Below are 25772 nucleotides of genomic sequence, written 5' to 3' on the forward strand. Positions count from 1 at the left end.
TTGTCCCATGTCCTCCAGAAATGCTGATGCTTTAAGACAGGAACCATAATTTTCTTGTTGTGTCCAATACCCTGGTCCATCATTCATTTTCACAGATGGCTTTTGGGTGCCCTTAAAACTACTGACACAATAACTCTTTTCGTGGTTGGTTGGTTTGTTTCTGGATATCCTCAACTATTTATGCCAGCTCTTTCCTTACTACATTTTAAGTCTGGCTGTCTCATTTCTCACTATTTCATTTGTTTGTTTGTTTGTTTGGAGAGAAATCATTCTTTCTGACATTGAGTTGAACTTAGCTGAGTAGGAGATTCCTGGGCTTGAGAAGCAAGAGGGTTAGGGCATCTGTTCAGGAGTCTTAGGGAGTGTATCCAAAGAGCAGAGTTAGGGAGATGTTGGAATTTGACAATATTTGCACTTGGAGAAGTAGGCAAAGCAGCATCGTTTTATTAATTTACAGCAAAAAGTGCATCCTCTGCATTCTGTTTGGCAATGTGCTTTTGCAATTACCAATTGATTTTGGGTACCATTTCTTGCATTGGAGTTAAAGTAAAAATATTTTCATTACCAGTAGGGGCTGATCTGAGAGAGAAGCAGGTGGTAACGAGAAATGGGGCTAGACCTAAGGTTCACACTATTTAACGCTGGAACCTCTGCAGTCTCATTTACTCAAAAAGGAAGCCATGTGAAAAAGTGTTCTACAACATTCTATATGCCATTGGAAAGTCACTTGTTACTTGAAGGGTTTAACGGGTGATTATGGGGGAAGGGAAGCCAAAGAATTAAGGACTACTCTCCCAAGACGAAGGTCTCCCTGTTCTAACCCCCTGCCCTGTGTCTGTAGAAACAGGTAAGCACTGCCTGAAAAAAAAGCCCTCCCTGCTTAGTGAGGCAAACACCCTTTGATCACTGGTTTTTTGTATTTTCTTTTCTTTATTTGTTTATTTATACTGAAGTATAGTTGATATACAATACTGTGTTAGTTTCAAGTATACAGCACAGTGATTCAGTCACACACACACACACATGCACACACATATGTATATATACATATATATATATATATATATATATATATATATATATATATATATTCTTTTTCAGTCTTTTCCTGTATAGGTTATTACAAAATATTGAGTATAGTTCCCTGTGCTCTACAGTAGGTCCTTGTTGTTTATCTGTTGTTTATAGTAGTGTGTATCTGTTAACCCCAACCTCCTAATTTATCCCTTCCCCCTTTTCCCCTTTGGTAACCATAAGTTTGTTTTCCATGTCTAGTTGTATGTATTTCCTTAACAGAAAATGCTGGTGAGTAGAAACAGTGCTTTGGGATTGAAAGGATAGGTGGGGAAATTCTGGTCTATGAAAGGGAGGAGTTGGGAATGAGAACTATTCAGGTGGAGGATAAGATTATTTTTTATCCACCTTTTATCTTGGGCAAAAATGTTCCCAATGTGGTACCAAGGCCAGGTTGCTCCTGGCATTTCAAGTCCAATGCTTCGTGGTAAGCACACGTTGGCTCCGGTTTCCAACTATCCTCTTACAGGACATAAAGAGGAGTGTGAAAAAGGGGACCAGGTAAGCTGTTTTCTTCCAGTTACTCAGCGTATAGTAACAGAGTGGAATTCATAATCCCGGATGGTAACCTTTGTCATTGTTCTGGAAGCCACCTCCTAGATCTACGTTCTACCCAAAGAAGGGGGCAATGAAGGGCTCGGGGCACAATGCAGCCCCTGCTAAAAGGAAAATCTGTTACATCTTTGCATCTCCAGACCTGCTGCCTGCTACTGATACCCTGAAACCACAGCAAGAGGCGGTTCCCCAGGCAGCATGTGCTCTTCAGAAAAATCAAGTTTTAAACCAAGGTTTCTCAACTCACCGTTATTGACATTTTGGGATGGATAATTGCCTGTTATGGGGCTGCTCTGTGTGCATTGTAGGATGTTTAGCAGCAACACTGATCTTTATTCATTAGATGCCAGTAGCATGTCTCCCCTTACAGTCTTTTCCCCCAAAGCCTGGAGATATTGTCACATGTCCTCTGGGATGCAGAAGAGCCTCTGCTTGAGAACCACTGATGGAAACAAAGTCCTTTCACTTGGCTATGGGAAGGGTGAGGTTGTAACACCAGGGGGAGGGTAGAAAAGGAGAAAGATGAGGTAAATATACAGATTTAAACATTTTCCTTTGATTAAAAATTATTAACATATTTAAGAAAGAAAACCTATCTGCTTCCATATGTAATATTGGCTGTCTGGCCTTTAGCTTGCAATCTGCAGAAGAGATCTTGTGAACGAATGATAGCAGTTCAGTCCTTCACCCAATACTTAGCTGTCGAGCTGAATTGATCAAATTCTCTACATGGGTCTCTGCGGGTCTGCGTTAATGCAGTGGCCTTGAAAGGTGCTAGTCAAAAAGATGTCAAGCAAAGGTAGCTAGGGCAATACTGGGGTGACACTACTGTCACCATGCCTTTGCTTCACCCATGTTGGTCTACATGTTTTATGTGGGATCGTAATTCTCTTTTTACTGTTTAGGAGGAAAGGATGGGGAACTGGGAAGATGCTTAGCCTTGGTGGGTGATATGAGAGGTACCGAGAGCAGAGATGTGGGTGAGGTTTGGAGGTGAGATGAGGTCTATATAATTGTTATATATGTCTCAACTGACAATAGATACAATTTTAAAAGCTGAACACATATTGATGTTTTTGTAAACCTACTAATTTAGGTGGCAATGAGTCCATTACATTGCAAGCAATTCTACAGCAAATCATTTAGCAAAAATCAGTAGTCACTGAATCATTTATCTTTTTTTATTTATCTTTTTGATTAATATTTCCATAATGCAGATTATGCCTCACTGAAGCAAAATATGTAGGCAATTGAAAATGACAGTGGAATTCATTTTACAACCCAGGAGGTCTAGCTTTATTTATTAAAAAATTATTCATTCCTTTAGGAGTATAAAGCAATCTTTATTTTCAGGAGTATAATGTTGAAAGGTAATTACATTTGTCATAAATTGCACCTTTAACATCTACTCCCAAGTTCATTCGTCTATAATCTAAACAGCTAGTGACAGCCACAATAGTTAATGTTAAAATTTTTCTCAACTCCAGAGCTTTAAATGCTTATTCATTAATTTCCTAAGTGTGTGTTAAAAAAAAAAAAAAACTTTCAAAAGAATGCACCTTAAAAATGTAAGATGTTAGATGAACAACTAAAAAGGAGACTAAAAACATAATCAAATTGGATTTTATGTAGTAATGTATTTGGATATAACATTTTGGGTACCATTTGATGTATGTCTATAAATTCTGGAAAAGCTTCCATTCTTAAGGTTAATAGCACTATCAGCCAGTTACATTATTTTATTAAAGAAGAATTCCTTTAAAAATCTTTTAAGTAAACAAATAAATCTGATGGAAGACAAAATTGATGAGACCCACAGTCTCACTGGTGTAAGCTTTTGCCTCCTGTTTCTATGATAACCTATGATCTATATTCTAATCACACCTTTAAAAGGCTTGTTTTCTCCATCATGAAAATTTAGCCAGTAGCACCGAAGACATTAAATTTTATGTCTCTTTTTGAAAAACTGAAAAAAGAGAAGATAGAAAGAAGATAACATCCAGAGGCTTATCATGCAAACACAATAGGAACATATATTTACTAATTTTGAGGTGAGTTTACATGTCTGGAAGATCACAGGGATAAAAACTGAATGCTAAATGAAATAACTACACAGATACACTAACAAGTACACTCAGTACAGGTTTTGAGCATAAAATTGTAAGTGCTCATTTAATTTAATAGGGGAAAAACTTAGAGACTTACTCACGACAGTTAAAAAAAATTATAGCCCAGTAGTTTTCAACCTGGAGTGATTTTTACCTCCCAGGGGACATTTGACAATGTCTGGAGACATTTTTGTCGTCACAACTGGTGTTGTTGTTGTTGGCGGTGATATGTGTGTGTGTTACTGGTAACTAGTGGATGGATAGAGGCCAACAGTGATGCTGAACAGCCTATAGTACACTGGACAGGTTCACCCCCATCCCCATTGGAAAATTATCTGCCCAAAACAGGAGGTTGAGAAACCCTACATCTAGCTTCATAGATAATGTGCTGGAAAGAGGGACGTATATGTAACATATTAAATTATTGAACATTTACGTTCAAATAAATAAAATGCTTTGGAGGAAACCCTAGTTGTAATTTGCTTCCCTGTTTTTGTACCATATTTACTTCTTTGTTATTTCATTTAAATGGCAAACAGAAAAAAGAAAAAATGAAAAAGACAGCAAAATTCCCCTGCCACTTTGGCTTTAATGTGTGAACTTCCAGCTTGCATGTCTTTGTCTAATTTGGTGTGGCCTGTATAAACTGTAAATACCTGCACAGCCGGGGAGCCTTGTTCCACTGCAAAACTTCTAGCCTAGTATGAGATTGACACTGCCACCCTGCTGAATTTAAATATAGTAATTAGATTCCAGTAAGTTTTCTCCCTGTTCATCGAAAATGGACTTACCCCAGTTGAAAGCGGATGCACTTGCCTTTGGCGTCTGCCTCCCTAAATACGGTTACATTTTGTCACCCCGATTTTGGAAAACATTTCTATCCTCGAATCCAGGCCCAGGTCTAGAGGGCAGAACCATCCTGGAGAGGAAACAGCAGCTCAATCATTTTTTTCTTTTCTTAGATGCGACGTAGGCGAGCATGAAAGCAATTCAGACACGGCCAGAGGGCGCCCAAATGCCGCAAATGAAAGTTCCAACGTTCAGATGGGTTTTGCAGGAAGGAAAAATTGGCTTTTGTCTAGTGAAAGAGCTACCATTCTAAACGATGTCGTATTTGCTTCTTGCCAACAGATAAGCAAGGTGAGCATATCTCCCCACCCTGGTGGTTACTCTGTATTCCTGTGTTAAACAAAGTGGCAGCCCCCCGGGCCACGCCGACACACGGCAGTTGGCTACGGTTTTGACCTGTGCGTTTCTGAGCGGCACTGTGCAGGTTGCCTCGGCTATAACTCAGTCTTCCTGAGAACCGGTGCCTCCATTAAAGCACAGGCATCAAAAAAAAACCCGACGGCTCCTTGCCTAGGGCTCTTGTCTTCCCTCCTTCCTCTCCCAAGTCCTGAGAGCATCCTCGCAGGGGCTACGCCGCCCGCCCGGCCAGCTGAACCTTAGCGCCGCGCTTGCCCAAAGCCGCAGCCTTCCCGGCTCAGCCCAGCGTGTACGCCCGCCGCCCGCCGAGCGCACTCAGTCGGCCGGGGCGCCGCCCAGACGCGCCTGCAGTTGGAGGTCACTGTCAACCGCGCGGGCATCTGTCCTGATGGGCTGAGGGCAGCCACTAGGTCACCCCCGACCTCACTGCCTGCCCGGGGATCAGAATCTCAGCCGGACGTCGCGAGCGGCCGGGTTGGGATGCTGAGAAGGGTAGCAGGTGGCAGGGGGCGTCATTCACCACCTCGAGGCAGCCCCTGGAGTCTGAACGAGAGCCCGAGCACTTCTTATCCAACCGTTCCAAATAGAGGGAGAGAAAGAAAGTGAGAGAGAGAGAGAGAGATTGAGAAAAACAGAGAGTAGTGCCCACGGACATCTCCGGCGCCGCGGGGAAGGGGAGGCGGCAGAGGTGGGGAGCAGGGGGACGGGAGAAGAGGGGAGGGGAGGTGAGGAGGGAGTGGGAAACCGGCGTTCAGATATGATGTAGAGAGGCAGGAGGGGCACAGGGATGGAGGGAAGGGGAGGAAAGGAGGGGATCAGCCGTTTAGAGGAGAAGGGAGGTGGGGGCAACCGGGATGGAGGGGATTTGAAGGGAGACGGGCGGGGCCCCAGAGCGGCGGGGAACTCAGGGGAGGCGGGAGGGGCACCGGGATGGAGGCAAAGGGAGGGAGCGAGGTGGGCGGGGTGAGCGGGAGGAGGGAGGCTGGGCGGGCGGACGCGCCGGGGGAGGGCGCTGGGCAGGAAGGGGAGGGGGAGCGCGAGCGCGAGAAATGCAGAGGCTGCAGCGGCAGCGGCGGCAGCAGTAGCGGCAGCGGCGACGGCGGCGGCGGCAGCGCTCCAACTCGCTCCTCGCTCCGGGCTCCGCCGTCGAGCCGGGGAGAGAGCCACCGCCAGCGGCCAGGCACCCGGCCGGACGACGCCAGCGACCCGGGCCCCTCCGCGGCACCGCGCTCACCCAGGGGCGGCACAGGCACCCAGATCCGGTAAGGAGGCGCGCCCCGGTGGCCCAGCTGCCGCCGCGGACCCGGGTTGCAGGCCACCGGGGGCCTCCGTTCCCGACTCTGCCCCCGCCCCACCCCCGAGGCCCTTTGTTCTCTCTCGGCGCCGCAGCCCGGGGCGGGGAGGGAGTGGTGCGGTCCCCACTAGACGGCGCGGGTCGTGCGGTCCCCCTCCGTGAGGCCTCCGTCGCGCTTCGGGCATCTGGGGTGATGGGGGGCCCCGAGGTGGGTGGTTTCGACCGCTCGCAGGGCGGGGAGGATGGGGGGTTGGTGAGCCTGATAAACGGAGTTGGGGGTGGGCGGTGGGAGGGAAGCTGCTAGTTAAGGAGGAAATTGCCAAATGTGAAACCCTTTAAATGAATTGCGTCCCGAAGAGACGGTTTTGGGAGGCCGAGGGGAGAGTATCTGCCACTGGCCCTGTCCAGAGCCGGGAAGAAAGCGCTTGGTGCGAGGGGCGCAGCAGCAGAAGATGGAGGGTGGGGTGCGGTGGGGCGGGGGGGAGGGAGGGGAGAAGGAATACGGGGAATCTGGTGTGATCCGAAGGGAGGAGGCGGCTTTTTGGTTCAGCAGATGGGTTTCCTTGACCTGTGGGACTCCTGAATCTTTGGCTTCGGGTGGCCAAGGAAACGCGAGGTTCACACGACAACGTGCCTCCAGAAGCACAGCTGAGCAGATCAGAGCCCCAGCCTCGGTCGTGGCTGAACTGCCTTCCCATGAACCCGTGGGCTACATCTGAGTATTTTATGTTTTCGAGTATTCGGTTCGGAGAATGCGCTGAGTGCCTCCTGTCGCGGGCCCGGCCGGGAGGGTGTGAGCTTGAACCTGACAGCGCGCGGCCCCTGACCGCCCAGCCCGGCTGTGAGCGAAGGTTTGGGGTTTAGCAGGTTTTGCTGAAAGCGCTAACACTGAAAGCCGACTCTCGGCCCTTGTTCGCCCTCCTCGCCCAATCGCCCCCGCCTACCCGCCCCCCACCCCAAGAATAAAAATTGCAGAATCCCTGGGTCCGCGCGCACACACACAAAGCGTGGCTACAAACCGCATTCTTTCATGAATATTCATCGAACGCTTGGCTGGCCTCCTGATCTGCTTCCTCGGAGACATGTCCGCCTTGAAACGGACTCAGTGAACAGTCTTTGCCTGTGTAATTTTCACTCTGCTTAAATTAGCACAGCGCACACGGGTGCATTTTTAGTACCTTGACCAGGATTGACACCACACCTCGGTCTGCCGCGAGGCCACTAGCACATCTGTGGCGGGTTAAAAATCAAACACTAGTCTAGAGGTGGTCTTCCTGCAATAGAGGTGTGGATCAACCTCCCAGGGACTACAGCCGGGGCCAGCAGATCCTCAGTACTGCGGGCAAAATGAATGAATCGGGACTGTAATTACCTATTCCTTTGTCTTGGCCTGGCGCATGCGCCGGAGAACAGGGAGTGGAGGGCCCAGGCAGCCCTATCTGATCTTTCCATCACCCACCCCCCCACTCCCTTCCCAAGCCCAGGAACAAAGGCGTTTGCCCTAAACGTTGCGTGAAACCGCTGGATACAGATGACAGTTTTTTCTTTCCCCCCTTGTGTGTGTATTTCTTCTTTTCCAGGCTATCTCATCTCTTGCTTTCTTAGCGATTTCAATTGATGAAAAATAAGATTAGCCTTGACGATGAGGGCAAACTGGGGATTAAATATTTTTGTAACCGAACACTGCTGTTTTCCTTTCTCGTGCTGTTCATTATTCTCTTTCCTGTAACGTATTGCGCTGCAGTGATGGTGGCTGTCTTCATGTGCATCAATTAACCGTTTGTCTGACAGATTTTTGCTGCTGGCCATTTGATTAAGGGACCTTGGTCTCAGAAATGACAGTGGGCATTGCCCCTAGTGTCACTCCTTGGGAAAAATTAAGACATTTTGGCGTTTATACGAACAAGATGGCCTACAAAACCCAGAGCTGAGAAAAAGGGTTACCTTGTCAGGATCCTAACGCTGTCTGTTTTCTCTTGATTCCTAGTACCTCATTGTTTCATTAGGAATCCCAAAGAGGAACCCCATGGAGATGGAAATCCACTGATAGGAGAGGAAGAAGCAGCTGGGGCTGCTGGGGTGAAGATGGTTGATTAAATTCTTCATTTTTCTGTGTCTAACAGAAGCCATGAGCCATTCTTTCTCTCTCTCTCTCCCTCTCTCTCTCTCTCTCTCTCTCTCTCTCACACACACACACACACACACACACACACACACACACTTGATGGTTGATGACTGATTTTTTTTCCAGTGATGCAGTAACCAGATTATGGCCTCTTTTTGGGCTAGTTTGTTCTACCAACTAAAAGGAGACTTACTGTGTGTATAAAAAGGAGCTAAATATTAATAATATTTTCACAATGGTACGTCATGCTTGAGAGAATTTTATACCTAAGTATTCTCGGTACACCCTGGCAAGACAACACGTGGCAGGAAAATGGAAATCGTCTCTTTTGTTCCTTTTTAATAAAACTTGATATTGATCAAGTTTTTTACTGTATCAGGACCTTTATTTGGTAGGGTGACTGCCTGCTACCCTCTCTACTCCTTAGTATTGAGTGTTTTTTTTTTTTTTATGGTTTAGAGGGCTAGATGTAGGGTTTTTTTGTTGTTTTTTTTCTTTTCCTTTAGGTTATGTTTTTGAGATGAGTCAATATAGACCACATGCAATAGCATATATATGCCAATATGTCCTCAATTCAATGAATCTTAGGTTTTTGAGGAAGATAATTCTTAAATTGAATTATAAATGATCAGTTACCTTTTTCTTTTATCCAGCTAGCTTTCTGGCAAGCTTTAACAGGTAGAGAAAGGGAGTTGGGCCTTTTGACAAAATGCGCCAACAATGACTACACAGTATTATCAGTGGCGCCAGTGGCGCATCTCTCCTTAACTGGTGCTCACGCTGTGATTATGTGGGCACAGGAGGACCTTTCCTCCCCCACAGACCACCCTAATTTGAACATCTAATTTGAACCGAAGAGCCCTATGGGCTTTGGCTCCCTCTCTTTGGAGGCATCGTTACATCTTCCTGGATTTACTAGACCAAACCATATTATAATCTAAGATGTGACATATTCTGTCTCTTTAATTTTTGTCTTTTTTAAAAAAAATTCACATTAACAACAATTTTAAACCATTTTCATTCCGTGGTCAAGATAAGTGGAGTATGAAAAACTTAGGTTTGGAGGAGATTCGGTCACTGAACAATGGATGTCTGCAATAGTCACTGTAGTTTTGTAAAAAAATGGCAAAATCCGAAACCATTTTTAAAGCAAGTAAGGTGCCGTGTATATACTCATACACAATTTATACGTATTTACTCATGTTACGAAATAAAATTTTATTAATGATATGAAACTAAACTAGTCGGTGTAGGATATCATTTTACAGTGCTTCATAATGGTCTTCGGAAAGTAATCAATTTTCTGTTTTTCTCAGTATGTATATAGACGGGAGAACCTAGCTAGTCTACTGAGATGCTCATTTCCAATTTTTCCCCATGTACCCCTGAAACAAATGGGTTGCATTGAGCATCTGAAATTAACATGTTCATTTATGGGCTTAAACATTCACATAAAGCCCTTTAAAAGCTGTAATAAACAATGCTTCCTAAATAAAAGATTTATAATAAAGTTGCTTTGCCTTATTTTTGTTATCATTTGTAAAATTTTGTTCTGAAAAATATTCAGAAAAGGCATGCTAACTATTTGTCCAAAGCAATTGCCTTTGGTGTCTGCTTCTGTTGCGAGCGATGCTCTGGTTTGCTTAGGTCTTTATCTTTCTAATAGGTAGTTTATCAAAAGATTAACATCTTCTTAATGATTGTTTTAGCTGGTAAACTGGAAACCAGGTAACTGCTAAGGGAAAACCGAGCATGTGTATGGGTTGAAGTTCTGGGGATGGGGGGAATGGGTGCGGAATCTGTCGTTTTATCAAGTTTTCTCAGCTCACTGAATCCTTTGCATTTATTCTGCCTCTTAAGACTTTGGATAATACAATGCAGTGTGAACTTTACAGCTTAATTCTGGTGGATTAGTATCAGGAAATAACTGAGCTTGTGCACAGCCAGAATGTTTATTAAAGAGCAAATACTGTTGATGGAGAGGTTTCCTAGGATGTAGTTAGTGGAAAAGAGAGTCAGTTTGAAAAATCTCTAGGCACTGGCTCGGCCACTTTGGCCAAATTACTTCAAACCTCTTTGAATTTCACTTTATTCAATTGTATAATTGGAGTAATAATTCCTAATTTTAGGCTATAATGAGGACCACACATAATGTCTGAAAAGTGCATAAGTACAGTGGCTGGCTCTTAGGGGCCGGCCTAACCTCTCAGTCTGCATTTTCAGCACAGTCATCAGTGTGATTGACATCGGTAACTAATTTCTGTATATTGAGCTGTATTTTTGTTTCCACGCTGATTAAGACCTGAGGGTTTCGGTGTATTCAGTCAGAAATAGGATATTTCAAACCTCATGTAGATATTTGAAATTCTGTGAGATGCTGCATGGGAATTTGCCTCAAAGTGGATTGAATGAAGCTAGGATGGCCACCCTCACTGAATTTACCATGGCTGCTTATGTAACTCAAGAGATGGCATTTAAGTTCTTTTGAGAAAATACAGGGGTAGTCTTAAAACCACAGAGGTTCCCAGCCTGCCAAAGGAAGGTTTTTGTTAAATGCCATTCCCTCCGCTGCTATTAAGACAGACATCTAGGTAAGTGCCGTGTGAGAAAAAATGTCCAGGAAACCTTATCAAAAGTAAAAGGTAATCATTTAGGGAATCAAATTCTTACCAGGATATAGTGAAATTGTAATTTTGAAAAGACACAAGCCTAAGAAGCAATGAGGTTAGACCACAGCCTTTTTTTCTCTCTGGAACTCAGAAATGGGATGAGATGGATGCAGAGTCTCAGAGTGTGTTTTCCCTCTTCTGCACCCTGAGGGTTTAAGTAACTTTAAAAATCAGGCTTTCCAAAGGCAGTAGAAGTTTTGAACAAAAACAGGGAAAGCAGAGATTTTTTTGACTAGCGAAGGCAGTCAGTGAGGGAAGGTTGTGCTCGAGCATGCTTCGAAGTCTAGGAATAAATTCCTGAAAGCTTTAGAGACTTAGAAATGGAAGTCATCTGCAAGCACAACAGGGAACCAGGTCATAAGGAAACGTTTCAAGATAATATAAGAAAATGGTGTTCAGTGAGGAAGGCAAAATATTTACACAACATTTCCTTCTTATCTCTTAAACACTTTCTGAACCGGTTTTTGACTTGATTTTTTATTTTCTTGTTCATTTTGGATGAGGGAGGAAGGACTGGACTTTGTGGGTTTGTTCCTTGAACTTCACCTTGAAATATAGGGCTCAGCCACTGTACATTGTGTAGGAAGTATGATATTTAGAAAGCGTGACTTGGCGGGCTGGGTGTGGAGCCAGATTCACTGGGTTAAGAATCTCGTCTCAACCATTTACTAGCTGTGTGACCTTTGGCAAATTGCTTAGCTTCTCTGTGCTTCAATTCTCATCTATAAAATGGGGGTTATAATATAGAGTTATTGTAAGGATTAAGTGAAATAGTCAGAGACCTAGGACAATGCCTCACACTTTATAATGCACATACACTGTAAAGTTGTGAGAGGACCAGCTTTCTGTACTTCATCCTCTACATTTATAGCTGTTTATATGCTTATTTCAAAGATTATTATTGCAAGACAAGCTGGTGGTGGTACCCTGGACAGTTGGTAGAACATAGAAGTCTGTGGTTTGGAAAAATCCTCCAAGTATAGCTATGATACCTTGAATATGTTGCCAGGACACTTGTACTAGTTTTGAAAGTCCAAAATGGGTAGTCATAGAACCCCAGCCTCTGTATTGATTGGTATTACAGTATAAAACAATAATATGAAAGTCCTTGGAAATTGAGAGACCTTCAGAGAAAGGCTCACTGGTTTGTTCTGTTGAGATGGATAACCTTGGATGTAGACATAATTCATTCATATTCCTGAAGAGACTTGGCTTTGTTGTGCCCTGAATCTAGTGCATCATCAGCATATGAAAGGAGTGTTTTAGTCATTAGTGCAAAGATTGATATAAACCAGTTTAGATAAGTTTTCACTTTGCCACATCCCTACCACCCACACCAGGAGTAAAAACTAAAGCTTGTCTTACTCAGGAATGTTGAAGGTGTTGTCACCTGTTGACAAAATCTTTAGAAATAATTATCTCTCTGGCAGCCTTAGTCATCGTGGCCTCTTTGAAAAGAAAAAAAAAAAAAAAAAGGGAAATTCTTGGGAATTTCAGATATTTGAGGTGGTTCATCCTGGAATCCGTTTGACCTTTCAGGCATTTAATTCAGGGACCTGCCTGAGTGATTTGTGTTCGTCCTTCAGGACACTGGGCTTGGCTGCTGAGTGAAGATAAAATCATTCTCATTTTGGCTAAATTTTTTTTTTAATAGTTTCTTTAAACAGGAGTTTGAATCTTAAGGACTCAGGAAGGAAATTATATTTTACTTTATCTGTCAGGTATTCAGTATAGGAAGGAGGTTTTGGATATAGTGATTTTATCATTTAAGACATTTCCTCCATCAAAGGTTTTTTTTTTTTTTCTTTTAAATCTGGAGAAGTTAAGGGACGAAATTGGACACTTGTTGACTATTGATTGTATGTCATATGCTCTAATTGCAATTTATGCCCTCGAACAAATTGTAAGATGCATTTTACCTGTGAATAAAGGAAAAAATAGAGGGTTAAATAATGTACATAAGATCCTAGAGCTAATAGAAATTGATAGAATTTGAATCCATGTCTGATAGCCCTATTCCGCTGGCCAATGCTGCTGTCTTTCCCATAAGCCATGGCCATTTTATTTCACGTAATTACGGACACTTGATAAAATGGATAACATATTGTAACACATTAACTTCTTCAATATTCATTTAGAGAGAGTTGTACTAAGTTCTTCAATGAAAAATTATTTGTCTTAGAAGAGATACAGTGTCTAATAAATATTTAATCTGTAAATACATTAAGTGATCTCTAGATTAGAAATGCTTCCCGTCATAGTGAACGTGGGCTGACATCCTTAAATTATTTCTGGGATGATGACGGTGAGAATGAGGGCTGCTTTTCAGGGCTGTAGAGAAATGTGGGTTTGGTTGCCGCCTTCACTTTCCTCGTGACACTTCCCAAGTGGAAGGAATCCTTCAAATGCCTTACCTATGATTCTACCTTTGAAATACTAATCAGGGATACTGGTCAGCCCTCTTCCAGCTATGCAATTAGGGTTGCCTGATTAGAAATAAACCAAGTCCTAAATCTGTGACCCCATTTTCCTTCTGCCCCCACACAAGATTCATTTACAGAAGGTTGGTGGCTGCTTGTAATACCATCCTAACTCAACCACAGTCCTTTGTAAGTACTTGCCTCATTCTAACAGAAGGTTTGAAAGCTCATGACTAAAGCACTTCTTTTGGAACTCAAAAGGACCTTAGAAAAGTTAGCGGCTTATTCAAGGTCCCCTGAGCTGGTTAGTGGCTGAGTGGAAACCCAGGTTATTTCTCAATAAAGCCTCACTCCTATGGGCCCTCCCTTCTGTCTGATTGAGTCAAGCTCTTACTCACTGTCTATAACTTTAAAAAAAAAAAAAAAAACTTACCATTTTTTGACTCTGATTCCAGTTTTTGAAAACCCAATGCTGACCCTGTTTCTCTCCCTGATGCCCTGTCTCCCCTCTCCAGCAGAGAAGCCATTCTGCCTTTTGATAACACCACTCAGTGCTTACTGCCCGCTACTGCTTTATCTACGCGCCATCTTTCCCCCTCAACTTCTCTCTTTTTTTTTTCTTACATTATAGGCATGTGGTTTCCTTTAGATGCCGAAGAATTTATGGCATGCATTAAAACAACTTCGCCCAGAAAACTCAATTTTCATGTCATATCTTTGTTTTCCTCCTAGAATAAACAGCGTGGCAGGGTTTGGAGCCTGCACGTGGAGGGTAGGAGTTTGAAAAGAAAGCCAGTTGGTTTTAGACTAATTTGGGGCTGTAGAGTGAGCGGAGCAGTCGAGCATGGTACTCTCGAAATGCTCCGGAATCTCCTGGAAAAGCCAGCCTGCACAGTGCTGTGGAGAGGTGATGGACACAAGCTTTTACGCCGATTACTGGTGTCATCTGGCTTATTGGTTTGAGAGCTGCGTGAAACATGAGGTTTAATCTTTTTTCTTTAACATTACCATTTATAGTATTTGGGCTGATTTAGAGGATTTAAAAGGGCTGTACGTTTCTGAAGTAGTCATTAAGATACGGAACTTAAGTACTTAAGGTGTTAAAACACTTCATAAAGCTTCATATTCAGACGTTTGAAACGGATTTTAGCAGTGTAAACTGTTTATGTGCATCTGTATTTGGAGAAGCTGTGATAAGTTTAGTTTTGGATAAGAGAGTTCTAATTTCATATTTAAAATAATCTCTTTAGTCATTTCAGTAAGTGGAGAATAAGTTTTGGATAAATTTATATTGTTTCCCAGGGAAACCTGCAATAAGCAAGGGCGTCACAGTTTTTGTAATGCTTTTAATTATTATAGTTTTGCAGGTTCAGAAATGGATATATTCCTAAAATAAACCCAGATTAAAAGTTTTTTGTAAGTTTATGAAGAAAAAGATGTCAGAGAACAGCTTTTCCTGGTGAAGCTTTCTAAATTACAAGTTTCCTGGATTGCTTGGCCAAGTGATTTTGAAAAGACCCACATCATTTACCCACTGCCAGGCATTCAAAACGCAATTGCCACACAGACTAATACGATAGCCAAGTTAAATAGTAACAAGGTCTAATTGGGAAAATAGTATATCAAAAGAGAACATAATAGGAACCATCTAATAACTGAGGACATCCCAGTTTCTTAAGGTTATAGAGAAGAGTGTCTCCTTGGAATCGTTGCGTAGTCACAGAGTACTGTTTTAAGCTTCTCTGAGCTTGTCTTGGAAACTGTAGGAGCTATAGGAATATTTGCTGTCTCTGACCTTTACAAATGTTCTCAGCTGTTTCAATACAAGATAACATCATCTGTATTTGCTTTCGGCATATTTAAGACTATTGGGTAAAAGGAAAATTGAGAGAAATCAGTGACTTACAGGTGGAGAGATTTTGAGATGACTTTCTCTCCTCCTTTATCCTGCATTCCATCAAGAAGGTAGGGTGAGGTTATATGACCACTTGGGTATTCACTAAAGACTTAAATGATTAAATGAAGTGTTCTGGAATCTTTTCTGAATGACTCATTTTCCTAAGGAAGAAAGGAAGAGTCTCAGTTAACAGTTGGTGACAATAGCTCTTGGGGGGTCTCGTGATCACCCAGCCTCAGTGAATACTACCCTTATTGACCAGAGGTTATTGTGGCACTAGGGTTTCCTCAGTAGCCCTGGTGATCTTTTGTTGAGACCTCAAGCTTTGAATTCCTAGGGCTTACCCAACTGGACTTTTCCAGCACTTTCAGTGTGTGGTTTTCAGACAAATAGTAACAAGTGTTTGTAGCAATGTTCTCAAGAAGGTTGTTAATACAAGATTGAGTTTCCCAGGTATGTGTTTCTTCATGTGACTCACATGATTATCAGTCTTCTTCCTCACCTAATCTGGTGGTTGACTAAGGAAAAGTCTCACTGAAAGTTTCTCTGGTGTAAGAGACAGAGCTAGTAGCTCACTCCATTTACCTCCACCCTTTCTATTCTTACTGGTTTTGTTTCCACTATCCAGAGAGCTTAGCTTCGATTTCATCCATAATAAAGTCTCCTGGGTGGGTGGCTTGGTGGGTAGTTGGGTATGAGTGTTGTCCTAGGAGAACTCAACTGGCTACAATGCAGAGAGAAGCAACCACATGATGGGATTATAACACAAAAGGTAAGAGTTGTAGTTTTAAATGGGAAAGGAGTTCCATTAATATTTCTAAGCTATGATGTTTGATTTACTCCTAACTCTGAGTGCTGAGAATATAACCAAAAAATGAACTCCTGAAAAACTGAATTTGAATGTCAACAGGCTTCACATCCCTCTGCCTCATCAGCCATGTTAATTAGTCCTTCCTGCTTAAAAAAATATCACATTGTTGTACTTTAAACTTTAATGTTGTCGATAGTAACACATTCTTTGACTGTATCCTTATTTCCCTGCAACAAATATTACCATGTTAAATGGAGAAGTGGTGGTTAAAGGAAGCAGGTGGCAAATTAGGATTTGTCCCCAGTTAAATTAGGATTTGTCCCCATGCTACCCCCTTTAACTTGCCTTCTGTAAGACCAAGAGCTACTGCTTGCATATCTCTTTCCTGTTATTGATCCACTTTGCTAGGCATACTACCTAAGGAGTATCCTTTGTCATACCTGTAGTGAGATAGCCAAGAATCCCAGATAAAGAAGTCCAGAATGATGTAATACTGCAAAAAATGTTACTGCTGTTTCTAAGGGGAGTGAAAAAAACCCTCAAGCCAGTTTTGAGTTGAGCATGATTTCTGTTGGAAGAGGGTGTGACCTGAGGGAGATATATCTAAAAATCGACCCCCAAACCTCCCAAACCCTTAGGGTATTTAGACAGCATAATATAATACAATTAATGTTAGCAGCACACAGCATGGCAAACCAGCAGGCCCTGACATGCTAGCAATTGTTTGCATAGTTTACCTAGTAGAGAAAATATCTAACTACTAGAATAAATGTTTTAGATCACTAACGTGCACCACGGTTAGTGTGAGATGTGAGTTGGCTGGGGATGAATTTCCATTGAAATCTGGTTCTGATAACACATTTAACTACCCCCCTAGCTAATTAAACCGTCTTATCTTGAGAGAGGGAGAGACATTTGGGTACAGTAGCACTTCTTGTGAAATAGTGAGCTTTGTAAAATCCTTCTGAGAGGGAGCAGATGGCTACACTTGAGGGAAGTTTCAACGAGGTACTTTTGCAGCCATATTTCTGGATGGAGAGAGGGGAATGCCATTCCTTTCTGTTAAGAGTGTCTGGATTCCCCTTGCGTGGGCAGGATTTCTGGTAAGTACGCTACAGGAAGCAAAACGGCATCGTTCTAGATCAGCGGTCAATGACCTCGTTTCCAAGCCCTGCACTGCCCCCTCCTTCTAGAGTTTTCTGGGGAGAAAAGGAGACTAGAGCACGTGAGGAGGAAGGCAAGGAACAGGAGGGTGGAGATGCTCTTGCAGGGATAGGAATGGCAGAGGCAGGGATGCTTTGTTCCTGTATTCATCTGCTAGGGCTGCCATAACACAATACCCCAGACTGGAGGCTAGAATTTCAAAGTCAAGGTGTGGATAGTCAGGGCGTTCGTTTTCCTCTGAGGTCTCCCTCCCTGGCTTACAGATGGCCTCCTTCTTGCTGTGTCCTTACGGGGTCTTGCATCTGCGTGCGTGCACCCCTGGTGTCTCTTTCTGTATGTCCCAATCTCTTTTTATAAGGACACATCAGTCCTATTGGACTTCAAGGCCCTCTCTCCAAATACCATCACATTTTGAGGCCCTGGAAGTTAGAGCTTCAACATATGAATCTGTGGGAGGAGGGGACACAGCTCATAACAATTCATGTTTCATATTAGGAAAGGTGGTTTACAGTGAGGAACATTCGAAGCCCCTGTGCAAAATGCCATTTTCCCTGCCCTCAAGATGAGCTACCCTGGAGCCTGTGGTTTAATCCTCACAAATCCATGTGAGGCAAACCTAAGTAGTGTTCTCTTTGGACAACATGAGATGCAGAGAAGTTAATTTCCCTGAGATTCACGTTGCTGGAAAAGGTAGATCCTGTGTGTGATTCGAAGCCTGTTTTTGTGGCTCCCTTGGACTGGGGTTGGCAAAGTATGTATGCAGGTACCGTTCCCTCTGTTTTACTCAGGATGGACTTGGGTCTATGGATGAGGCCTCAGAATCCTTCTCAACACAGTGCTCTAGGCAGTCGCCACCAATCAATAGGCATTAATACGTGGTGAAGCCTAGTTTTCATTCTAGCACTGTATGATCATGTTTTTCCTCTGCTTGAAGCATTTCCCATTGGTTATCCATATACCTAAAAATGACAAGAGTGAATAAAGGAAGAGAGAAGGATTTACCTAGTCCATGTCGTGTAAAGAACTAGCCAGTCTTGGGTAAATTAAAATAGAGGTATTCTGGGCGAAAAAACCAACAACAAAAAACAAACAGACAAAAAACTCTTACCAATAGTGGCATTGGTAAAGAGCCCTTCCTACTCTAGATGGAAGAGTTGACCAGATGTGTAAGCCAGTTTAAAATCCCATTCTAGCATCCATGCTTGTGGGTAGGGATTCACCATACAGAGTATTACTACAGGGCAAGTTTTATTACATAGAGACTTGAAGACATTAGAAGATACAAGCTTTAACAGAAAGCAAATGTGGGAAGAATGGTTGGAGTTTTGATAGGTTTCTGCACAGAGGGACAGTAAACAGTGGGAAGTTAGTGTCAGGAGTCATGTGAAGTCTTTGATGATAACAGAAATCAAGGCTCATGAATGTTGGGGCCTTTCCAAGTACTAAAACAAGTAGTGATACTGAAGGGATTTTTTTTTTTTTTTTTTTTTTTGTCCTGTACGCGGGCCTCTCACTGCTGTGGCCTCTCCCGTTGCGGAACACAAGCTCCGGACGCGCAGGCCCAGCGGCCATGACTCACGGGCCCAGCCGCTCTGCAGCATGTGGGATCCTCCCGGACCGGGGCACTAACCCGTGTCCCCTGCATTGGCAGGCGGACTCTCAACCACTGCGCTACCAGGGAAGCCCCTGAAGGGATTTTTTGAGGGGCATTCTCAACAAATGTGGATGTGGGTATGTCTTCACTGAACAGTTTGGAGATGCTCTTTTTCAAAAAGCAATTTACAGCTTTTGAAAGTGCCCTCTCAAGTGATTCAGCCGTTGCCTTTCTGTTTCAAGCTGCAGGTCACGTCATGTTGTGTTAACTACGGCAGTAAAAATATTACCTCACTAAGCCACAGTCTAATTGAATACAGTAATTCACTGTGATGATTCTAGATGAACCAGCAGCCCTAAACTAATTGAAAGTTGGTACTGTTTAATATCTTTTATAAAAAATTTCACTGGTAAATTATTTTCTGCATAAAACCTGCAATGTGAGTTACTGTTGAATTTTTTTTTTTTAAAGGCTCTTTTTTTTTTAAGATGTTGGGGGTAGGAGTTTATTAATTTATTTATTTTTGCTGTGTTGGGTCTTCGTTTCTGTGCGAGGGCTTTCTCTAGTTGTGGCAAGCGGGAGCCACTCTTCATCGCGGTGCGTGGGCCTCTCACTATCACGGCCTCTTTTGTCGCGGAGCACAGGCTCCAGACGCACAGGCTCAGTAGTTGTGGCTCACGGGCCTAGTTGCTCTGCGGCATGGGGAATCTTCCCAGACCAGGGCTCGAACCCGTGTCCCCTGCATTAGCAGGCAGATTCTCAACCACTGCGCCACCAGGGAAGCCCTGAATTTTTTATTTTAACTGGTTTATGCCACATCTGTTTTCGAGCCAATGTCTGTGGTCTTCTTTCAGTGCTCGACTTCTGGTTAATAGCACCTTCTTCCATTCACTCCAGAAAACTGGGCTCTTCCTGTTAACAAAGCTCTATGGCGTCTACCTTATATTAGCCCTCACATCCGTCCATTCCTCTCTACACTAAGCTAGGGACCTAGTCGAAGTTGGATCCCTCTCCTCGATTACTGCTGTCTTCCTCTGCTAAGTCTAATCATGGCATTCCTGTGCTGAAGACTTTTCTATCATGACTTTCTGTTACACTTAGAATAAAATGTAAAAATCCTTTGCTGATCCGTCAGTTCCCACGTGTTCACCTTCTGTTTTCCTCTTCAGCCTCCTCTGGTCCTCGCCGTCACCCACCCTCTGTTCACGGCCTGCCTCTCAGTTCTCCCAAGGCTCCAAGCTCTTTCCCACCGTTCTTCTGCCGGGAGTGTTCTTTTTTCCCATTGTCCGAGTACTCCTCGGCTTAAAAATGCCACCTTCTCAGAGACGGCTTTCTTGATTATCCCCACACCTCTCAGAACACTTGGCAGTTTTATCCCCACAGTCATCAAAACTGATGGGATTATTTAACGTCTCCATTCCTCTAGGTGGAAAGACCTGGGAGGCAGGGGTGTGTCAGTTTGGTTGACCCGTTACAGTGCTGTGCAACAGTTCTGGGACTTAGCAAGCGCTCCGTATTTGTTCAGTGTCAGAGGTTGCCTACAGGACATTATATTCATGGAGCGCACATGTCCTCTGAAAGGCTGAGGTCCTTTTGCAGCTGAGGTAACTTCCATTTATGGACGGGAAATTTCAGCTCATCAGTTGTGCTTACTATGAAGATGAATATCTGATGAACTCCAATTAGTGTAAGGATTCTGTTTCCAAGCGGTAACCTTAGTGGTAATTGTACTAAAGCCCTGGGACATTATGGAGTGATTAGTACTAATGGCTCCTGCCTCCGAGCTTCCTCCTAAGGTAGAGTGTCAAAGGAGGAATGAAATCGTATTGTTATTTGGGAAACAAATAGTATTACACTGTGAGGTCTTCTCAGGCATAAACCGCAGTGAGTGAAAGCTGGGGCTGGCTGCGGTTATATTTCTCATCCATCCTTGCAAGTCACTGAATGGATCAATAGTATTGAGCACCTTAACCAATGAATGTTTGTAACAGTCTTTGTGAGGTCAGGAGTGAGGCCTCCAGATGAGCGTATGATTTTAAATCTTAACACATTAATGGATTATAAACCTAATGAAGTAGATACGAATTTGGCCCTGGTTCTGTGCTGTGACCACTTACTCTAAATGGTGAGTTCATCCGTGCCAGGACTTTGCTTCCTTCAACTTTGGATGTCAGTTTCTAGCACAAAACCTGTGGTCCAGTAAGGGCTAAAGGCACAGAAGGGCGTCTTTTGTGGCCATGTGACATCATGCTATACAGATAAGGCATATTTCAGAGTGTTGGCCTTAGCTGTACTTTCACATCCGAGAACCAGCTTGTAATGAATCTTTAGCAAATATCACAGTGTTTTCTTTGGGGGTAGGGGGTTGAATACAGTTAAGACAACATTTGTGATTTAATCCTCACCCCCTCATTTACATGTCATCCTTGGCGGTCAGTATTCAACTTTTATTGTCTCATTCCTGAGTGTCTCTGGCCTTAGTGGGAACTAAGATTCTTAGAGATAAGCGTTTTCATGTCAGCCCTGGGGTCTCTCACAGGACAGTGCCTAGTGCTCTAAAGCTGATTCTTAATGATCAAGTTCTTATTAAATAAAATAAGTTTGTAGGTTTTTACAGTGATAGGGAAATGATTTCTGAAATAACCTGTAGTTAAATAATAATGCGGGGTTCCAGTAGGCAAGTCTAATCTGGCAATACAACTTACTCATTCTAAAACATTTCTAGATATTGATACTTTATTTGCAAAATTTTTATTGTAATGAGCTTCCTTTTTACATATTCAAAGTGTAGTTATAGTTGAGGTGATGGCTGGGTATTTATTGTCTATATCTGTGAGCTGCTTTGGGCTCTAGGACATTCTCATACCCTCTCCAAGATTTATACCATAAACATGTGCTACTTTTACTATTAAATCAATACTTTGTCTGAAAATGGTCTCATTTTAGACAAGATGGGACACATTCCGGTTGTATGTGGCTGATTACTCAGGTGGGCTCATTTTATATGAATTCAGTTTATGAATTAGCCAATGGCGTTCTCTGCAGCTGCGGCTCCTTTATCTCCCCCGCTTCCCCTGGCGCCCTTCCCCACTAACATATTAGGGTGGCAATTCCATATGGATCGAAAGGAGCCCTCAGGAGGGAGAGCATAGCTAGGGATCATCTACTCCGTAGGGTCAAGTCAGTTGGGTTTAAATTGGGTAGTAGAATAAAAAGGGCAGTGATAGCTCTTTTTATTTTTTTTTCTTTTAACATCTTTATTGGAATATAATTGCTTTACAACGGTGTGTTATAGTTTCTGCTGTATAGCAAAGTGAATCAGCTATATGTATACATATATCCCCATATCTCTTCCTTCTTGCATCTCCCTCCCTTTCTCCCCTCTAGTTGGACACAAAGCACCGAGCTGATCTCCCTACGCTATGCGGCTGCTTCCCACTAGCTATCTATTTTACATTTGGTAGTGTATGTATGTCCATGCCACTCTCTCACTTCGTCCCAGCTTACCCTTCCCCCTCCCCATATCCTCAAGTCCATTCTCTACGTCTGCGTCTTTATTCCTGTCCTGCCCCTAGGTTCTTCAGAACCATTTTTTTTTAGATTCCATGTGTATGTGTTAGCATACGGAATTCGTTTTTCTCTTTCTGACTTCACTCTGTATGACAGTCTCTACGTCCATCCACCTCACTACAAATAACTCAGTTTCGTTTTTTTTTTTATGGCTGAGTGATATTCTATTGTACGTATGTGCCACATCTTCTTTATCCATTCGTGATAGCTCTTTGCAGCTAACTTTTTATGTTATGCACCGTCGAGTATCCCTAACTCACCATATGGCTGGCTGATTACCAAACTTCATGTTTTGTTTTGAAGCCCTGAGGTTGTAGATTATGTACTTGGAATATGTAATCAGCTGGCATGACATGGTATTGATGGTTGAGCAGCAAGTTATGACAAATGAGTAACTGGACGACTGGTATACCTTTGGATGTGTATTTCCAAGCAGTTCACTAGATAATATTTTCCTTACTTTATTTTTTTAAAGAGTCCTCTCATGTGACTTGCTAGGGTAAAGGTGTCGTCTTGGTTTTGCGATTGAGGAATATAAACAGGAAAGTTGCTGTGGCTGCAGTAAGGAAGCCCAGGGCATGACTGGCTTAGATGTTTAAATTCCACCATCCCCCAACTCCAGGAAACATTGTCTGTGGGCCTCCATCTTCTGCTATTGTGAGTACCTACATAGCTCCCCTTCAGTTGTGTGAAGACAATTCTACTGCTCTATAAATGCATTATTGGGTTGGATGCACAAGATATAAGTTTAAAATTTTCTTTTATATAGTTAAAAGGTGCAAGTATTGCTTTGGTGATGACTTCATTCTTTATTTAGAGATCAGTGGTTTTCTAAAAAAATTTAAAAAAAGATCGGTTGTTTTGGTAAGCATGTTTTTAAGACTAAGCTTTTTAAAAGCAGTTCAAATGAGCAATGGACGTAGGAGTTTTCTACTCTGCTAAATGCAATGTAGGAAAATACAAACCACATTAAAATCTTGTAGAATTAATGTTTGTTTACTGAATGAGCTGAGAGATGCAAAGACCTGTTACCTTGTTTTTAAGAAGCTCACAGTTGGTGAAGACAAACAAGTACACCAGTAATTACAGTGAGACAAGCGTTGGTCTGTATAAACAGGGTCGAGATATTAGCAGATAATCATTGCATTAACAGCATGGATCAATGATTACCTCTGTCCTTTCTCTATTCTGCTGTCAGTAGATCCATCTCTTCCACTTGACTAAGCCATGTGGGATATTCCAAGTTCAATTGGCTATTACTTAAGAAGAGTTTTATGTAACCCTCTCTTTTGAGAATATGGAATTCAGGATTGATTTCTCTTAATTCAAAGGTTGTAACCACTCGGTAGAAAAGTCATTTACATATCTTACATTTTCATCAGAAACAAAGTACTTTAGGATTATGAATGGAAGGAAAAGCCTTCAAGAATAGTTCTTAAAACACAGTAAGGATATGCTTTAGATCTCGAGCGAGCAGCATCCTTACAGTACCTGAGGACCTTTTTGGGGAAACGTCCCCAGCTGCTGTTCCCTCCTGCTGGCCTGACTGCCTTAAGACAGGCTACTCAGCTGGAGAAACAGTGAAGAATTTCTGTTGTTCTTTTTTCAAGAGTCTCAGAAAAGCACACAATAGTTTGCAGGATCCTTCAAGTCTTTATTCTCTGGAAGTTACTCCCTGAATCCAGGAATGAATGCTGCTGGTCCTTTGTTCCAGAGAGAGATGGAATCTCTAGGAACACAATGGGAGGTGCGTGGAAATGACTGACATGCGACTAAGGAGTGTCTCTATACAAAGAAAACATTTTATTTTGATAAAATGTGCTTTGAAAAATGTAAATTCGAGTTTCTTCTAGGATTGGGTAAGTTTGCAGTGCTAAGGTTGATAGCAGATCATCTTTCCATTAATGTTTTGTCACAGGAATTATATTTCCTTATGCGTCTAGTCCTTTTTGCTCTAAAGTGCTGGTTTCTCTTGACTCCTGAAATTTGCAATTCAGGAGCTTACAGAGACTCTTGAACATGACTTTAAAAAAAAAAATCTCTCAATGAATTTATGGCAAGGTTGGTAACCAATTTCTTATTGTTCCTCTGGCCTTCACCTTCTAGTCTGATTTGTACTACCTGCCATCTATATCAGCTGACTGACAAACGATTATCTCTCAACCTCATGGGGAAACTCCTTGGACATAGGAGCCCTGTCTGCTTGACTGTTGTTCTCCTAGAATTAAAGGCAATAGTTGGCCCAGAATAATTGCTCAGCATAAATCAATGTATTAATTTTGGAGATTATTCTACCTTGAGGGAGAAAAGCAAAAATGATTACTTTTTACATTTTAAAAATGTATTACTACATGAGTTTAAACCAGTGATACATTTGTGGGTCTCTTGGGCAAATCACTCAGAGAGCTAGTTTCCTGGATGATAAATGGGAATTAAAGTATTCATGCTCTGTTGATGTTCTCTCCTAAATAGTTAAATGGCTACTGAATATATCCTGAGACCATATCCTAAGAGTTTAGTTTTCATGTCATTGTTTAAAAAAACCCAAATATTTTAATAATACGAATGAAAGATTTATATCATCTTTGTGGCTCCTAATATCAAAAAGTTGAGTAGGTCAAATGTGGCAAGTAACGCACACTTCTAATTAGATCCATCTTAAGAAGAAATTCTTAAGAGGCGGTCTTGGTGTAAATAAATGATGTCTTCATATCAACAAGCTACTGTGTAATTCCTCTGCAATTTTCAAGAGCTGGAATTTTTGTGTATACCTTTGAAAGCTTGTTAATGGAATGTTCCAGCCCACCCTGCAGTAAACAACCAAGAATTCTTCCTGGAGGTGTTGTAAGGAAGACCGGATAAGGCTCTCTGGTAGGGAAGCAAAGAACCCTCCTTGAGCTCATCTGGAATTCTCTTCTGAATTAAAACACAGACTATAGGTCTGTTTTTAACGTTAGTGACTTGGATAATTTTCATTTTGAAGAAGGAAAACTGCCTAAACCTGGGGTTGAACTTGCAGGCATTATTACCGTGTAGACCTTGGAGAATGAGGTGTTTAAATGAGGCTTCTGTAACCTGGCCTTTCCTGGGTGTTCCCTGATGTGACTTTCTGAAGTCAGAGTGCTTGTGGTGTCACCAAGCCAGCACAAAGTGGAATGTGTGTGAAGAGGCCATTTAATTATATAAATGCTTGTCTGGGGGCGTCTTGTCTTTGCCAGTTCTCAGTCATATTCTCTTGGATGGATCTGAGCAGTTTGACACTTCGACTAACACTTTATTTGGTTT

General features: G+C 42.5%; 1 protein-coding gene across 1 annotated transcript in view; it reads left to right on the top strand.

The window, feature by feature from the left end:
- Nucleotides 1-5982: 5982 nt before the first annotated feature.
- The window catches only part of BASP1 (brain abundant membrane attached signal protein 1), a 54636-nt gene continuing 34846 nt past the window's right edge, over nucleotides 5983-25772 (top strand). The window contains exon 1 of the mRNA XM_067730421.1: nucleotides 5983-6205. The gene's annotated coding sequence lies outside the window, so the exon portion shown is untranslated. The remainder of the gene's footprint in view (nucleotides 6206-25772) is intronic.

The sequence above is a fragment of the Pseudorca crassidens genome, chromosome 3 (genome assembly GCF_039906515.1).
Source record: "Pseudorca crassidens isolate mPseCra1 chromosome 3, mPseCra1.hap1, whole genome shotgun sequence".
NCBI classification, from domain to species: domain Eukaryota; kingdom Metazoa; phylum Chordata; class Mammalia; order Artiodactyla; family Delphinidae; genus Pseudorca; species Pseudorca crassidens.